Source organism: Sorex fumeus, unplaced genomic scaffold (genome assembly GCF_029834395.1).
Source record: "Sorex fumeus unplaced genomic scaffold, SorFum_2.1 ptg000061l, whole genome shotgun sequence".
Taxonomy (NCBI): Eukaryota; Metazoa; Chordata; class Mammalia; order Eulipotyphla; family Soricidae; genus Sorex; species Sorex fumeus.
This window is the reverse complement of record NW_026606118.1, coordinates 47,301,512-47,314,674: the sequence shown is the minus strand read 5'-3', so window position 1 is coordinate 47,314,674 and position 13,163 is coordinate 47,301,512.

The window sequence follows — 13,163 nt, the reverse complement described above, 5'->3', positions numbered from 1 at the left end:
TATGAATTCCTTGTATAATTTTTGAAATACAATTGTTGATATTTAAAGTAGGAAACGTGAGAAGAGAAAGAAGGGGTTTCCATAAAGTAAAAGAAGTGAAATTACATATCCCAATCTGAAACTCTAGAATACTAGGGCACCCTTACATATTTTGGATGTTAACATTTAACCATATATATGATGTGCCAATATTTTCTCGATGAAGTAGACTTACTTTTCATTTTTTATGATTTCTTTGTTCTACAGAAGCTTTTAATTTCCATATATTTAATATATTTTTTACTTTTTTGTCATATTCACAAAATAACAACCCAGATCAATGTCAAGTTCTGATTGCTAACCTTTTCTTCCAGTTCTGTTGTTTTCCAGCCTTACCTTTAAGTTTTTCAATGAGTTTGCCTATTTTTTTTAGTGCCATAGGTACTGATTTCAGTCTTTTGCATATGATGATCCTGTTTTCTTAGTGTCATTTACTGGTGTTTTTCTTTCACTTATTGCAAGTATTAGTTGCCTGTGTACAGATGGACTTATTTCTGGGCTCTGTAGTCTGCCACATTGGTCTGTAACTCTATTATTATACCATGGAACAAGTTCCATGGCTGGAACGACATGTTGCCTAGGACCCTAAATAAGTAAAGATGCCAACCAAGCTCTCTGCCCAGATGGAATCTCAAATTTGGCTCCATAGATGGGTAAAATCTTTGACTGGGGTATTTGCTCAGACTCACTGCAATTGTGGTGATAGAACCAGTTATGCACCTGCACACACTCTTGGTTAATTTTTCTATTCAGACAGAACTGGAGATTAAACTCAGCGGTGGGACAGTGCTTCACTTTGTTTCTCTGAGGAACCAATGACATAACAGGCAGATTTTATAAACTATGCTCTAGAATTAGTAGCAGGTTCCAGGATTATAACCATGAGGTGAAGTGAAACTATCTGAATGAATAGAAAATTAGGTTTAACAATAGAGAAATGGTCAAATAACCAGTTGACTGAAATAATCAAATAAGCAGACATAAAAATTGATTGAAAATTTATTGGTATTATAGTTGAGTGCTTATAAGAGATGAAAGAGTCTCTTTCATATGTGGAAATTATGTTCCACAATATCTATAGAAATAAAAATTTTGAAAAAAAGAAAGAATATGTCCTGAAGCATTACCTTTGTACTGTCAGAGGCCAAAAGTAGAGGAAATATTGATGGATCTGTAAATTATTTGGTGGAAATAACCAAAATTTTACGATAGTTTGGAATCAGTCAAGCTGCAGAAATGTGATCAAACACCAAATATGATGAACTCAATAAAAATCATGCCCAATTCTATTGTGATTAAGATCAATCCTTAAAGGACCTCAGAAAAAAACTAACCACAATAATTATTGAGGAGGATGATTCTAATTAAAGGGCATAAGTATAGCTTTATAAACACTGAAAGGATTGAAAATAATAGAAGAAAGTAATTTAAAATTTTTAAATAAAAATGCAAATGACATACTGAAATTTCAAATCACTTAAAAGATAGGGAAGTAGGATCAGACACAACATTTCATACAACCATAGGTTCCATTGATTTTGCTCTTGTTTTTCCCATATTTTGCCTTTATCAGTAGTTACTATCCTCTTCAGCTCCTGGTGCTCCCCATCTTGGAGGTGGCTTTTGAGATCCTCAGGTGGTCTAGGCAGCTTGTGACTGTGTTCTATATTATAAAACATGTGGTTCAAAACGGAAGAAAGAAATTATTACCTGGATTCTTCTTTAGGAGCTGTAAAGAATTAGACAAATACATGAGTTATTCTGACATTAGTATTGTTGGACCTTTTCCAGAGATTTGAAAGTGGAATGTTTTTGAGACATCTAAGTACAAGTGTTTTATATGAAATTCTGGAACTCAAATTGGAATTTTCTGTGCACATGTAACTTTGTAATTCATTAGCAGATATCTAGTGATTGAAATGATAAAGCAATTTAAAAAGTGGACATTGAGTAAATTTTCTTGTATTTGAAATTTTGAGTTAGAGATAGAGCGATTTATAACCACATGTGTAAAATGTTTAAACCACATGTTTATTTAACTCCTGCCTTGGAAACAGTGAATTAACTGGCAGGAGAGCTAATGAAGTAGAGATTGAAAGAGGATATTAGAGATTCATTCTTACTATACATGATCACTGTCAATGAATTCTCAGTAACACTTGATCACTTGATCACTTGACATTCGTTATTCATCAATTTGCATGAGCGGGTACCAGTAGCGTTTTCATTTGTCCCTGCCAATGTGCTAGTGTAGCCCAAAGGCATCTTCTCGCTCCAGGAACATGAAGAGCCTCAAACTGATCGTTCAGGGTCTTGATGAAGAAGTCTGACCATCTCGTAGGTGGGCAGCCACGCAATCTTTTGACATCCTGTGGAATCTAGTAAGTAATGACTCTAGTCCAGAGGTCATCTCCAAATTGCATTACGTGTCCAACCAGCCCATCTGATTTTCGATGCCTTGGCAAATGAGACAGCGACTCAGTGATCTTGGTTACCATGTGGATATGGTAGATTGTGCTAAATCCTTTTCAGAACCCAGCTTGCTTGCTTGGTTGTCCTTCTTCTAGTATTCTGCCAATCCTATTCAGGATGACTCGAGTGAACAGCTTGTAGACGTCAGACAACAGGCAAATCGAGAGATAGTTGCCAATGTCGTGGATGTCTCCCTTCTTGTACAGTAGTACAGTCCTGCTGGTTTTCTATTGGGACAGAACATTGCATTCACAAGGTATCATGTGAAGACCCATGCCTGGGTATTAATGAGTACTGACGACAGATACTTCAGATGGTCGGTTCTGACCTTGTCTGGACCTGGTGCTATTCACTTCTTTACTGATGAAATGGTGTGTCGGATTTCGGAAGGGAGAACATTGGGAATGACATCTCCATCCTGCGGAATGTGGCCTGCTTTCTGGACCTCAGGGCTGCAAAGTGGCTGCGCAACACATCACAACACACTTAATACACATCTTTCAAGATTGTCATACAATATTTGATGGGGTTCAAGTATGGTTTTAACCATGGGAACACCAGCAAGGGTGATTAGAGTCCACCTTAAAATCCTCTATCCCTCTCGGAGAGCCCATCAAGCTACTGAGAGTATCCTGCCCACATGGCAGAACCAGGCAAGCAATCCGTAGCATACTTGATATGCTAAAAACAGTAAATACAATGGGTCTCCTTCCCATGACCATGAAAGAGTCCCCAATACAGCAGTGTGATGAAGGATGAGTAAGGAGAGGCTGATAAAATCTCAGGGCCGAACTAGGCTGTCAAAACAAAGAAGGACTAAGGACTAACAAGGGCTAAGGACTGTCTGTACTTTCAATGGACGAATGCTGGCATTGGATGCATCCATCAAGGACCTAATGGTGCAAACACGGAAGATCGAGTATAACATCATTGGTCTGACTGAGACAAGAAGGCATCAATCACATCACGCCACTTTTGACACTGGAGAAGAACTCTTCCTCGGAACTTGCGACAAAAGAGTGTCGGTTTCCTTGTCAACATAAACTTGGCCATGAGCATTGATTCATTTGAATGCTTAACATCTAAATCGGACAATTGCACTTGAATATATGTGACTCACTGCTGGAAGTTTCTATCTTTGTTGTCTACACACCAACATCCAATTACAATGAAGAAGAAATTGAGAAGTTATACATGGAGCTGGAGAACTTCTATAAAGAAGATCACATCTTCTACAAGATCATTGTCGGTGATTTTAATGCCAAGATAGGACCGAGGAGATCAGCTGAACTCCACATTAGGATCCATGGTCTAGAATGGAACAATCAGGGTGAGAGACTGTCTGAGTTCATCATGTCAACCAATACCATCCATGGTAACTTACAATTCCAGAAGGCCAAATCTAAACGTTGGACATGGGAGTCTTCTGGTGGATGGTTCCACAACAAAATTGACCACATCATATTCAATGGACAGTTTTTTTTGACCAAGGTCACTGTTGTCCCAAAATTACAAATGGGATCGGAACACTCTCCTTCATGCAAAGTTCTACTTCACAGAGTGCGGAGAAAGGGCTGCAAAGTTTAAGAAGAGAACTCCCAGAACAACCACCAACTGGGAGCTCTTTGTCAGGATTGCAGCAACATGGGAAGATGCCATCGTTGACAACATTGACAAAGAATACGATCAACTGGTTCAGCACCTCCATGATTGTGTGAGGAACGTCAGGACAGAGAAAGCCACAAAAATACACCTGTCTTTGAAAACTCTCGAGCTTATTCACCAACGTGGTTTGTCGTGGTTTGAGCCTCAGGCAATCACAAGCGAATATCCAAGCACGCAAAATAGTGCAGAGAAGTGATCAAGGAAGACCTCAAATAGAGAAGAGAAGCAGTGCTGGCTGATGTGGCAGAAACCTGGAAAAGCATTTGCAACATCCGCCTGTCCTTCACCAACTACAATACCGAGATGACTGCCCTCCGATTTCCTGATGTATGTATCACATTTTCCAGAACAGCAATGGAGAATATTATTCATGACTTCTACTCAGGTCTCTTCAATAGCCACGTCGACCTCAGTTACACAGTGTTTACATATGATTTCTCAATCACTGGATTTCTATTTCTAATATTAAATTAGAATTTCCAAGGGACAAGGCCAAGCAGACCCAACATGAAAATCTGTGTTTGTATCCTCATTCTGTCAAGGCACAATCTACATAAAAATATTAATCTGTATAGAATTATTTCTGAATTTATGAACAATAAAACTCCAAAGAAAGGGACAGACGGAGAGAACCCAGATTGACTGGGGACAGAGAGATGTTCTTGACAAGAGAGAATCCCCAACAATAAGCAATAAACTAAAACAGGGAAGAGATTTCCAGGGTCCAAACTAGGAATGACTACTTCCTACACCTAACACTTCTGTCCACCAATTCTATAAATACAGTCCTGGAATGGAAGAGAGAAACTCTAGGATTTAAAGTGGAGTAAGAGTTACCGGTGGGCAACATATAGGTGATTTTTCAAAACCTTGCTAGTGAAGGACATATTTCACCTCATTTGCATAGTAACAGACTCTGAGGCCAAATTCTGAGTTGAGCTCAAACTACCTATTAAGAGTAGAGCTAACAAGGGGCTAAGAGTAACTTCCCATGATTGTTTTATGACCCTTGTAGTCCATAACTAAGTACTAGCCAGCAAGCAGCACCTCTATAGTCAGAAAATCTCTTGTGGACCTCCTCATAGCATGGAGTTTGTTCAAAAGAGCCCCCAGTTGCCTGCTGTGATTGTGCTCACGCCTGAAGAATATGCTCTGAAACTGTTACAGATCTAAACCTGCTCCCCCTATAGATTTCCTAGCCCTGATCAGGTCTGTATCACCACTGCAGTATGGTGACTGCAAGTCAATGCTGACAATGAAACCCTGGTCTCCACTCAGATTCTTCCATGTTGGCTTCCAAGCATCCAGATCTTTACTACCCCACAGTATCAAAACATGATACATAAGTTACTGAGATACTGACAACCTTTAATGCTAGGTGACCCTAGGGCCTGTTCAAATGAGATGTGCATGCACAAGAACAGATGATTGGATAAATAAACTATGGCATATTCACACAGTAAAATACTATCTTGCATAAAGAAAAAGTGAAATGAGGCAACTTTCTGAAATGGATGGATCCGGAAAATACTCACCCGCATAATACATGCTGAGTGAAGTTGGGCAGAAGGAAAGAGGCAGGCATAGGATCATCTTTCTCATATGTGGTGTATAAAGAAATGTAGTAGAGAAATAATGAATGTGTGAATGCAGCCCAAGCTGAGAACCGATCTTCAGTAAAACCTACCACAGAGTCAGGGAAGAGGGTGTGAGGCATTGGGACAATGGTGGAGGGAAGTGGACACTGTGGTGGCGAGTGTGGTGCTGGAATTTTATATGTGAAATCCTACCATTAACAGTTTTGTAAACCAAGGTGCATAGCATTTTTTCAAAAGAATCATAAAGGATTTTTGAGAATAAAATCCAGAAAGTCATCAGAAAAGTGGAAAGGACAGGAAACAATGCCAGGTTATTGGAATTTAGGAATATCCATTTCATGGATCCATCCATCCATGCATCTATCCATCCATCCATCCATCCATTTATCACTAGAAAGAAAATCATTTTATAAGCATGAAGTCTGAGTGGCACTAAGCAGCCTTCACTCACACTGGGTTCCTTATCCCACTGCTCTCACCACAGATGATACTGACCAACTTTACAGTACCTGTCATTTCTTTTTGTTTTTGTTTGGAGGCCACATCTGGTGAAGCTTGGGGGTTACTCCTGCATCTTCACTCCTGCATCTGCAGTGCTCAGGGCACCGAAGAGCTGCTGGAGATCAAACTAAGGTTGGCTGCATGCAAGGAAAGTCTCCTACCAACTGTACTATTTCTCCAGCCCCAACGTGGTATTTCATTAAGGAATCAAAATTCCTGGAAGAAGTATTGATTGCAAAGGTTACTAATAGTGTTGTCAGTTTTCAAGAAAGGGCAGTTGCTTCTTTGAAGCTTCTGTGGTATAAGATGATATTCTGCTTGCCCCAAGTTAAGAAACTCAACCAAACTTTAAGCCTAAATTGTCCAAAGTATATAGACATTTAAAACGCAATAACATTCTCAAATACCTTTCCAAATAAATTTCAAAAACTTTCACGCCTGCTGACATCATAGGAGAGTGTACTTGTGTCATTATGCTGTGAAATAATTGACTTTAAAACAATTGCCAGTGTGACAAAAATTATAATTGTGCAATTGAATTTTTATTTCCTTGGTTACTTATGATCGACATTTTAGAGATTATTTAAAAATATTCTACCTCCTAATAATGAACATATAATGTCATATTTTTCTTCTCTTTTTTTTTCTAAACTTTCTGGGGATATATCCAGGGATATTAAATCTTTAATTAAAATATGAATATTTTAATCTTATAAGTTATTGCTGATTTTATCCAATATATTTTATACATCTTTAATTTTGTATGATCTTAAATTTTAGACCATGCATAGGGTTTGTCAGAAAAAAATGATTAGAATCCGTTTACTTGGTATAATCTAGGTTTGAGAATTCTAGCAGTTCAGAGAAGTTTGGGGATTAATACCCTAAAGTAGCACTGTAGCACTGTCCTCCAGTTGTTCATTGATTTGCTTGAGTGGACACCAATAACGTCTCCATTGTGAGACTTGTTGTTACTGTTTTGGCATATCAAATATGCCACAGAAAGCTTGCCATGTTCTGCCGTGTGGACGGGACACTCTCAGTAGCTTGCTGGACTCTCCGAGAGGGACGGAGGAATTAAACCTGGGTCGGCTGCATGCAAGGCAAACACCTTACCTGCTGTGCTATTGCTCCAATACCCTAAAGTAATTTCAAAAACTACAAATCCATCACTAAGACTAACATTTCTAAATTATTCACTTGGATGCCATGAAGCACTATTAAATATTTTCTAGTTAAATTAAAAATACTGTACTATTAGGTGAATTAGAATCTCAGTTATTAAAGGCAGTATGGGCCTTTGTAATTTGCTATGACATAAATTTGAGCCATTGTCTCACTTTTATTTTACTCAAAAACATTTTCAGAATGGTTACTTTTTTTTCTGTACCTGGGTATACAGTGGAAGATACAGTAGAAAATAAATCAAGTGGCTTACTCTTATGAGATTTACATTCTATTTTCATAACCTAGAAAAAACAAACTGGAAGAAATATATCAAACAGATTTAAATAGGTATAAGCATTATGAAGAAATAAAAAGCAGAGAAAGTAATAGAAAGAGCACTAAAGAAATTTGTGAAGTTTCACAACATGTGGCCATGGAACTCTTGCTGAGAAGGGAAGTTTTGAATAGAGACATAAAGGAGATAAGTAAGCAGAGGAATTTTTGGGAAAAAGAGCTTGTAGGAAAGAAGGGAATATTAAGGACTAAGTCAGGGATAGATCAAGGTGGAAATTCAATGGCAGCATAATAAATTAAAAGAAATGGTTCTAGAATGTAGACATGTGATTTTCCAGCATTCATAAGGTCACATAGTTGTGCTCACACCTTGGGTGTGTGCTCTGAGTTGCATAAACAAAAGATTTAAGAAGAGAAATATTTCGATAATGTTTTAAAGGGATTAGTTTACTGTCTGAGAAGAGACTACATTGGAAGTAGAGGGGTGGAAAAGAGGAGAACAGTTTGAATGCTACTATAATAATACAGATAAAAATGACTAAGGTTCATAGCCACAATATTATTCTAAGGTTTTTAAATAAGAGGACGTGGATTTCAGAGATTTCACAGATTCACGGATTTCAGTAAATTAAAATCTTTATCCTATCATATTTCTTATTTCTTATTGAGTTATATGGATTGCAGCAGTGTTAGTGTTTGTGTTTTGGTGTATAGGGTTAATGCACCATCACTAAAGTACAAAACCCATTCTGAACCTAGGTTCTTTTCAATACACTTTATCCTTTTCCCACCTTCTCTACACCCATCCCTTCTTTTGGCAACCTCAGCTCTCTTGATAGAGTCCAAGAATTTATTTTTGTTGGTCACGGTCCACTCCTTTACTTCATTTCTTAATTTACCATGTAAGGTAATATCATCACTTTGTCTTCCCCTTTTGACTTATTTCACTTAACATGACATTCCTAGTTAAATTTAAGTTGAAGCAAAGGCCTTATTTATTCATTTGTCCATTGTTGGCCATTTCAAATGTTTCCAGTTCTTAGTACATAAGACAGGGCTACACAAATATTAGCTTACTACTATTATTTTAGGCAAAACTCACAAATTTCTAGAGAAAAATTGATGTCTAAATTGGTGGCTATTAATCTCTTACATTCTCATAAAAATTAATTTTTAGACAAACAAGACAAATCATGTGAACACATAATCTTTTCAATGAGATTGAAGTCAATGATTATTAACTAGCTGTTATTTGGTTCATCAAAGGGCATTTACCAATGCTAGTAAACACTTAATTGCCGTACTTGGGATGAGTGAGAGGACTACTGATAGAAATTATTTTTGTTTACTTTTTTTGCGTGGATGGAAGGGTAGATATGCAGAAAAATATGGTACAATATATAGAATAATTTTCTATCATGAAGAATTGTCAATCTAAAATGTCCAATAGTGACAAGATTTGGTAAACTTACAAATTCTGAAAGTAGTTTATCATAAGTACTAAAACGTTTATGCTTGTTTAAGATGATTTCAATGAAAAGCTTTCACATTATGCTTCTGTACCTCCTCCATGTGCCAAATACAAACATCTCTTCTTCCTTTTCTCTTTCCTTTAACTCTTTCATCTCTGTAAAGTTCATTCTCAAATCAATATAATTTTTAAGATAGCAGGTTCCCTGGTTTAAATATTTAAATCAGCACTTGGAGAAGGAAACTGGGGGCAAAGCAATTGCTATTTGCAGTGTTTTCTATGTCATATCAGGATGGTCCAACCATTCTAATAGCTCGTTCTTCATCACGGGATTTATTTCTTGCGCACGTAAACAGCCTTATTTAGAATACATTTTAATTGAGCATAACAAATAAATGACTTCCTTTTACATGACTTTTCCACTTATTGGAATCCTTGAAATAACTCAGCTGAATCTGCAGAAGACCAAACATACAAATAGAACAGTATTTGAATATCTTCAACAAAAAACTACAATTCTTGAAGCCGCGTGACTGTATCTGCTGCCGTCACTGTCACTGTCACTCTCCTCTTATTGCTCATCGATTTGCTTGAGCGGGCCCAGTAACATTGTGAGACTTGTTACTGTGTTTGGCATATCGAATACGTCACGGGTAGCTTGTCAGGACTTGCCATGCGGGCGAGATACACTCGGTAGCTTGCCGGGCTCTCTGATCTGCTGCCTTACTACCATCTTTTTCTCACTAACAGGCTTGACAAAGAGTTTGAAACCTAAAACTGCTATAAACATCTCTCTTTTTCATTCTAGAGGTAATATATATTTAATAAAATGACATGTTTCATGGGGTGGAGCAATAGCACAGCAGTAGGGCGTTTGCCTTGCACGCAGCCAGCCCAGCAGAGCTGGGTTTGATTCCTCCACCTCTCTCAGAGAGCCCAGCAAACTACCGAGAGTATCTTGTCTGCACTGCAAAGCCTGGCAAGCTACCTGTGACGTATTCAATATGCCAAAACATAGTAACAAGTCTCAGAATGGAGACATTACTGGGCCCACTCCAGCAAATCGATGAAAAACTGAAAAACGGGAGGACAGAGACAGTGACAGTGATCATGTTTCTTAAATTACTTCCATACTTGAGTGACTCTGGATCTTCTGTGTATCACCATTAGATTCTGGCTGCCAGACACTACTTGAAACTGTTTACTTCCTATTTAGGTAAGACCTTGGATTTTCTCATTTATTGGTTAAAAGAGAAGCATTCCTACATGAAAGTCTGAGGCAACCCAGGTGGGTGGCTTGACTTTATGATGTTCTTTCCTCTTTTCATTTTTAGTTTTTTACTGGCATCTCTAAAAGCTGTGAGGATAAATGATTATTGGTGGTGGGATGGGGAGGATCCAGGATCATACCACTTGTCAGCTCTTCCCTTCTTCCTTTACATTCCATGATGTGCCCTTGATAGTTTAAAAGTGTCCTGGAAGGAATCACACTACTTTTACTGACAAGAGCTGCCGAAAAGAATTTCACCTCTAGAGTCATTTGTTTGCTTTTGTATTCTAGGATGCCAATTTATCACTCCTATTTTGTTAAAATGTTGCAGAGAGTTATGGAACTTCCTCAGTGGCTTCTTTATGAGTATCTAAGAACACTGTTGTCAGGTTAAAAATTAAAGTTTCAAAAGTGAACTCTCTATTTGACACAAGAAACATATTCTGTCCAGCTTCTTAAGGTCGACTGAGTCAGTGGAAGTGAATGAGGCAATTTCTGTTTAGTTCTTCCCATGACTTGATTACTTTTAAAGCTTTCAAATCCTATTTATAAACGTTATGTTCTCCTTGCTAAATGACATTGATTGGGTATTTTTACAGGTAAACACCCGCAGATAAATATTGGAGCAAATTTTGTATTTATCTGCTGCTACTGCTTTGGGAAACTATAAAAATAATGATGGGGTGACTTTGCTATTTATTTTACCATTTATTGAAATCATTGTCCTGCACATATGAATTTGAATCATTGATTTTCCAATAATTGTATGTTAGTAGTGAGTTCTGTAGAATTCAAAAACAAATATTTGAAATGTGTCTACCTGGCAATGTTTGATCTTTTATCATTTTTTCTGCTTATTGTTCTCATCCCTTCCATCAGCTAAGCTGTAATTTATGGTAGATATTTTTTTTCAAAGATATATGTCTTCTGCCAGCATACTTAATATGGAGAAGAATAAAAGTATCAACTTACATTCCAAAAAGTGCAACATTTATTAAAAATTATTTATTTGGGCGCTGGAAAGATAGTGGACTTGGTTTGCCGAGCTGGACCCAGGTTCGATCTCTGGCATCCTATATGGTCTCCCGAGCACTGCCAGGGGTAATTTCTGAGTGGATAATCAAAAGTAAATAGCCCCTGAGCATTCAGGGTGTAACCTCAAAACTAAAAATATAATCATTAAAACTTTTGTATCACCAAGTGTATGAGAATGTTTGTGGTCATACAGATAGCACAGGGTTTCTGGAACATGCCTTGCATGTGAACCACCCCGGTTTAATTCTGGTATTTCATGGTCCCCCAAACAATGACAAAATAGGTATGGGGCCAAACAAACCCCTGCCCAACAGACTATTTTGAATTCAGAATTCAATTAGCCTGGTGGTCATCTACAGATTCTCAAACGTTGTTGTTATTCTTGATATCATATGTAATACTATTTCAATTAGGAAAATAGGATATTCAGACCTCAGTGAAATGTGTTTGTTTATTTGTAAATCACATGCATTTGAAAAAACAAACATGATATCAAGATAAACTACAAGCTAGTTGCCTATGTTCTAAAGCCTAAATTTGTCTTTCTGTTATTTATTTTCCATACCGGTATCTCCTTCCTTTACTATTTTTTAATTTTCCTTGTTTTAATTATAATTTAGCTAATAAGGTTATAATAAGGTTTATGTTTACAGTATTGGTAGACAAATTTACTGCACTCCACCCAAAGTGTTTCTGACCTTCTATCCTATCTTTACATCACCTCTAGTCTTATCTTTCTTCCTTCCTTTGTATGGCACAAAGGTTTTAAAAAGTCATCTTAAAATTATATTACTGATTCCAAATCAAACTAATAACGCTTTAAGTATAACTTTTTCTGAATCCTTCTTTACTGAAACCATGAGATAGTACACGTGCCTTCAATCTGGGTTCGATATCAAGCACCACATGACCTTTCAAGTTTTGCTAGGGTGGCCTTCAGTGTCCCAGTACCTTCAGGTCTCAGTAATTCCTCATTCTCAGATATACTGAACTGGATACAGCTAATTGTGAATGGCCACTCTGCTCTGAGCACCTCATTGGAGGTTCCCCTAGCTGCAACAAAACTCAAATTACACCCTGTACAGGTTGCTTCACCATATACATTCCATCAGGGATGCATGAAGATGCTAATTTTCACATGCTTTCGTTGCTTCACAGAGTATTCTGTGATAGTTTTTAATGAATTATTTTTCAGGGACAAAAAAAAAAACTCAAACGCTCCCACTTTTGTGCAAAACAGTCTAAATTTAAGTTGGATGTTTAAGGAAACACAGTGCTTACACTTTAACACAAAGAGCAGGATTCATTCATGTTTCCAAGAAATGATTTTGTTCCTTAGTACTCATGTTTTATTTTTCTTGCATGGTCTGTTTTTTTTTTATAGTCTTTTGAGAATATTAGTGGACAATCTGACAAAAGATGTCATGTATATTTATTGGGTGATGGCTTAATAAAGGATAAGGAATTGTAAGATATACTTTATGTCTGTATAGTTTTTACACTGAAATTGTATATTTTCCCAAAAGAACAAAAATAATATTTGTATAATAACAATTAGAATTATTTTTATATCACATTACTTTAATTATTTTTGTTTTGGACAGATGCAGAAGACCATATGCAGGGCCAGCCACTTGAAATGAGGTCAATT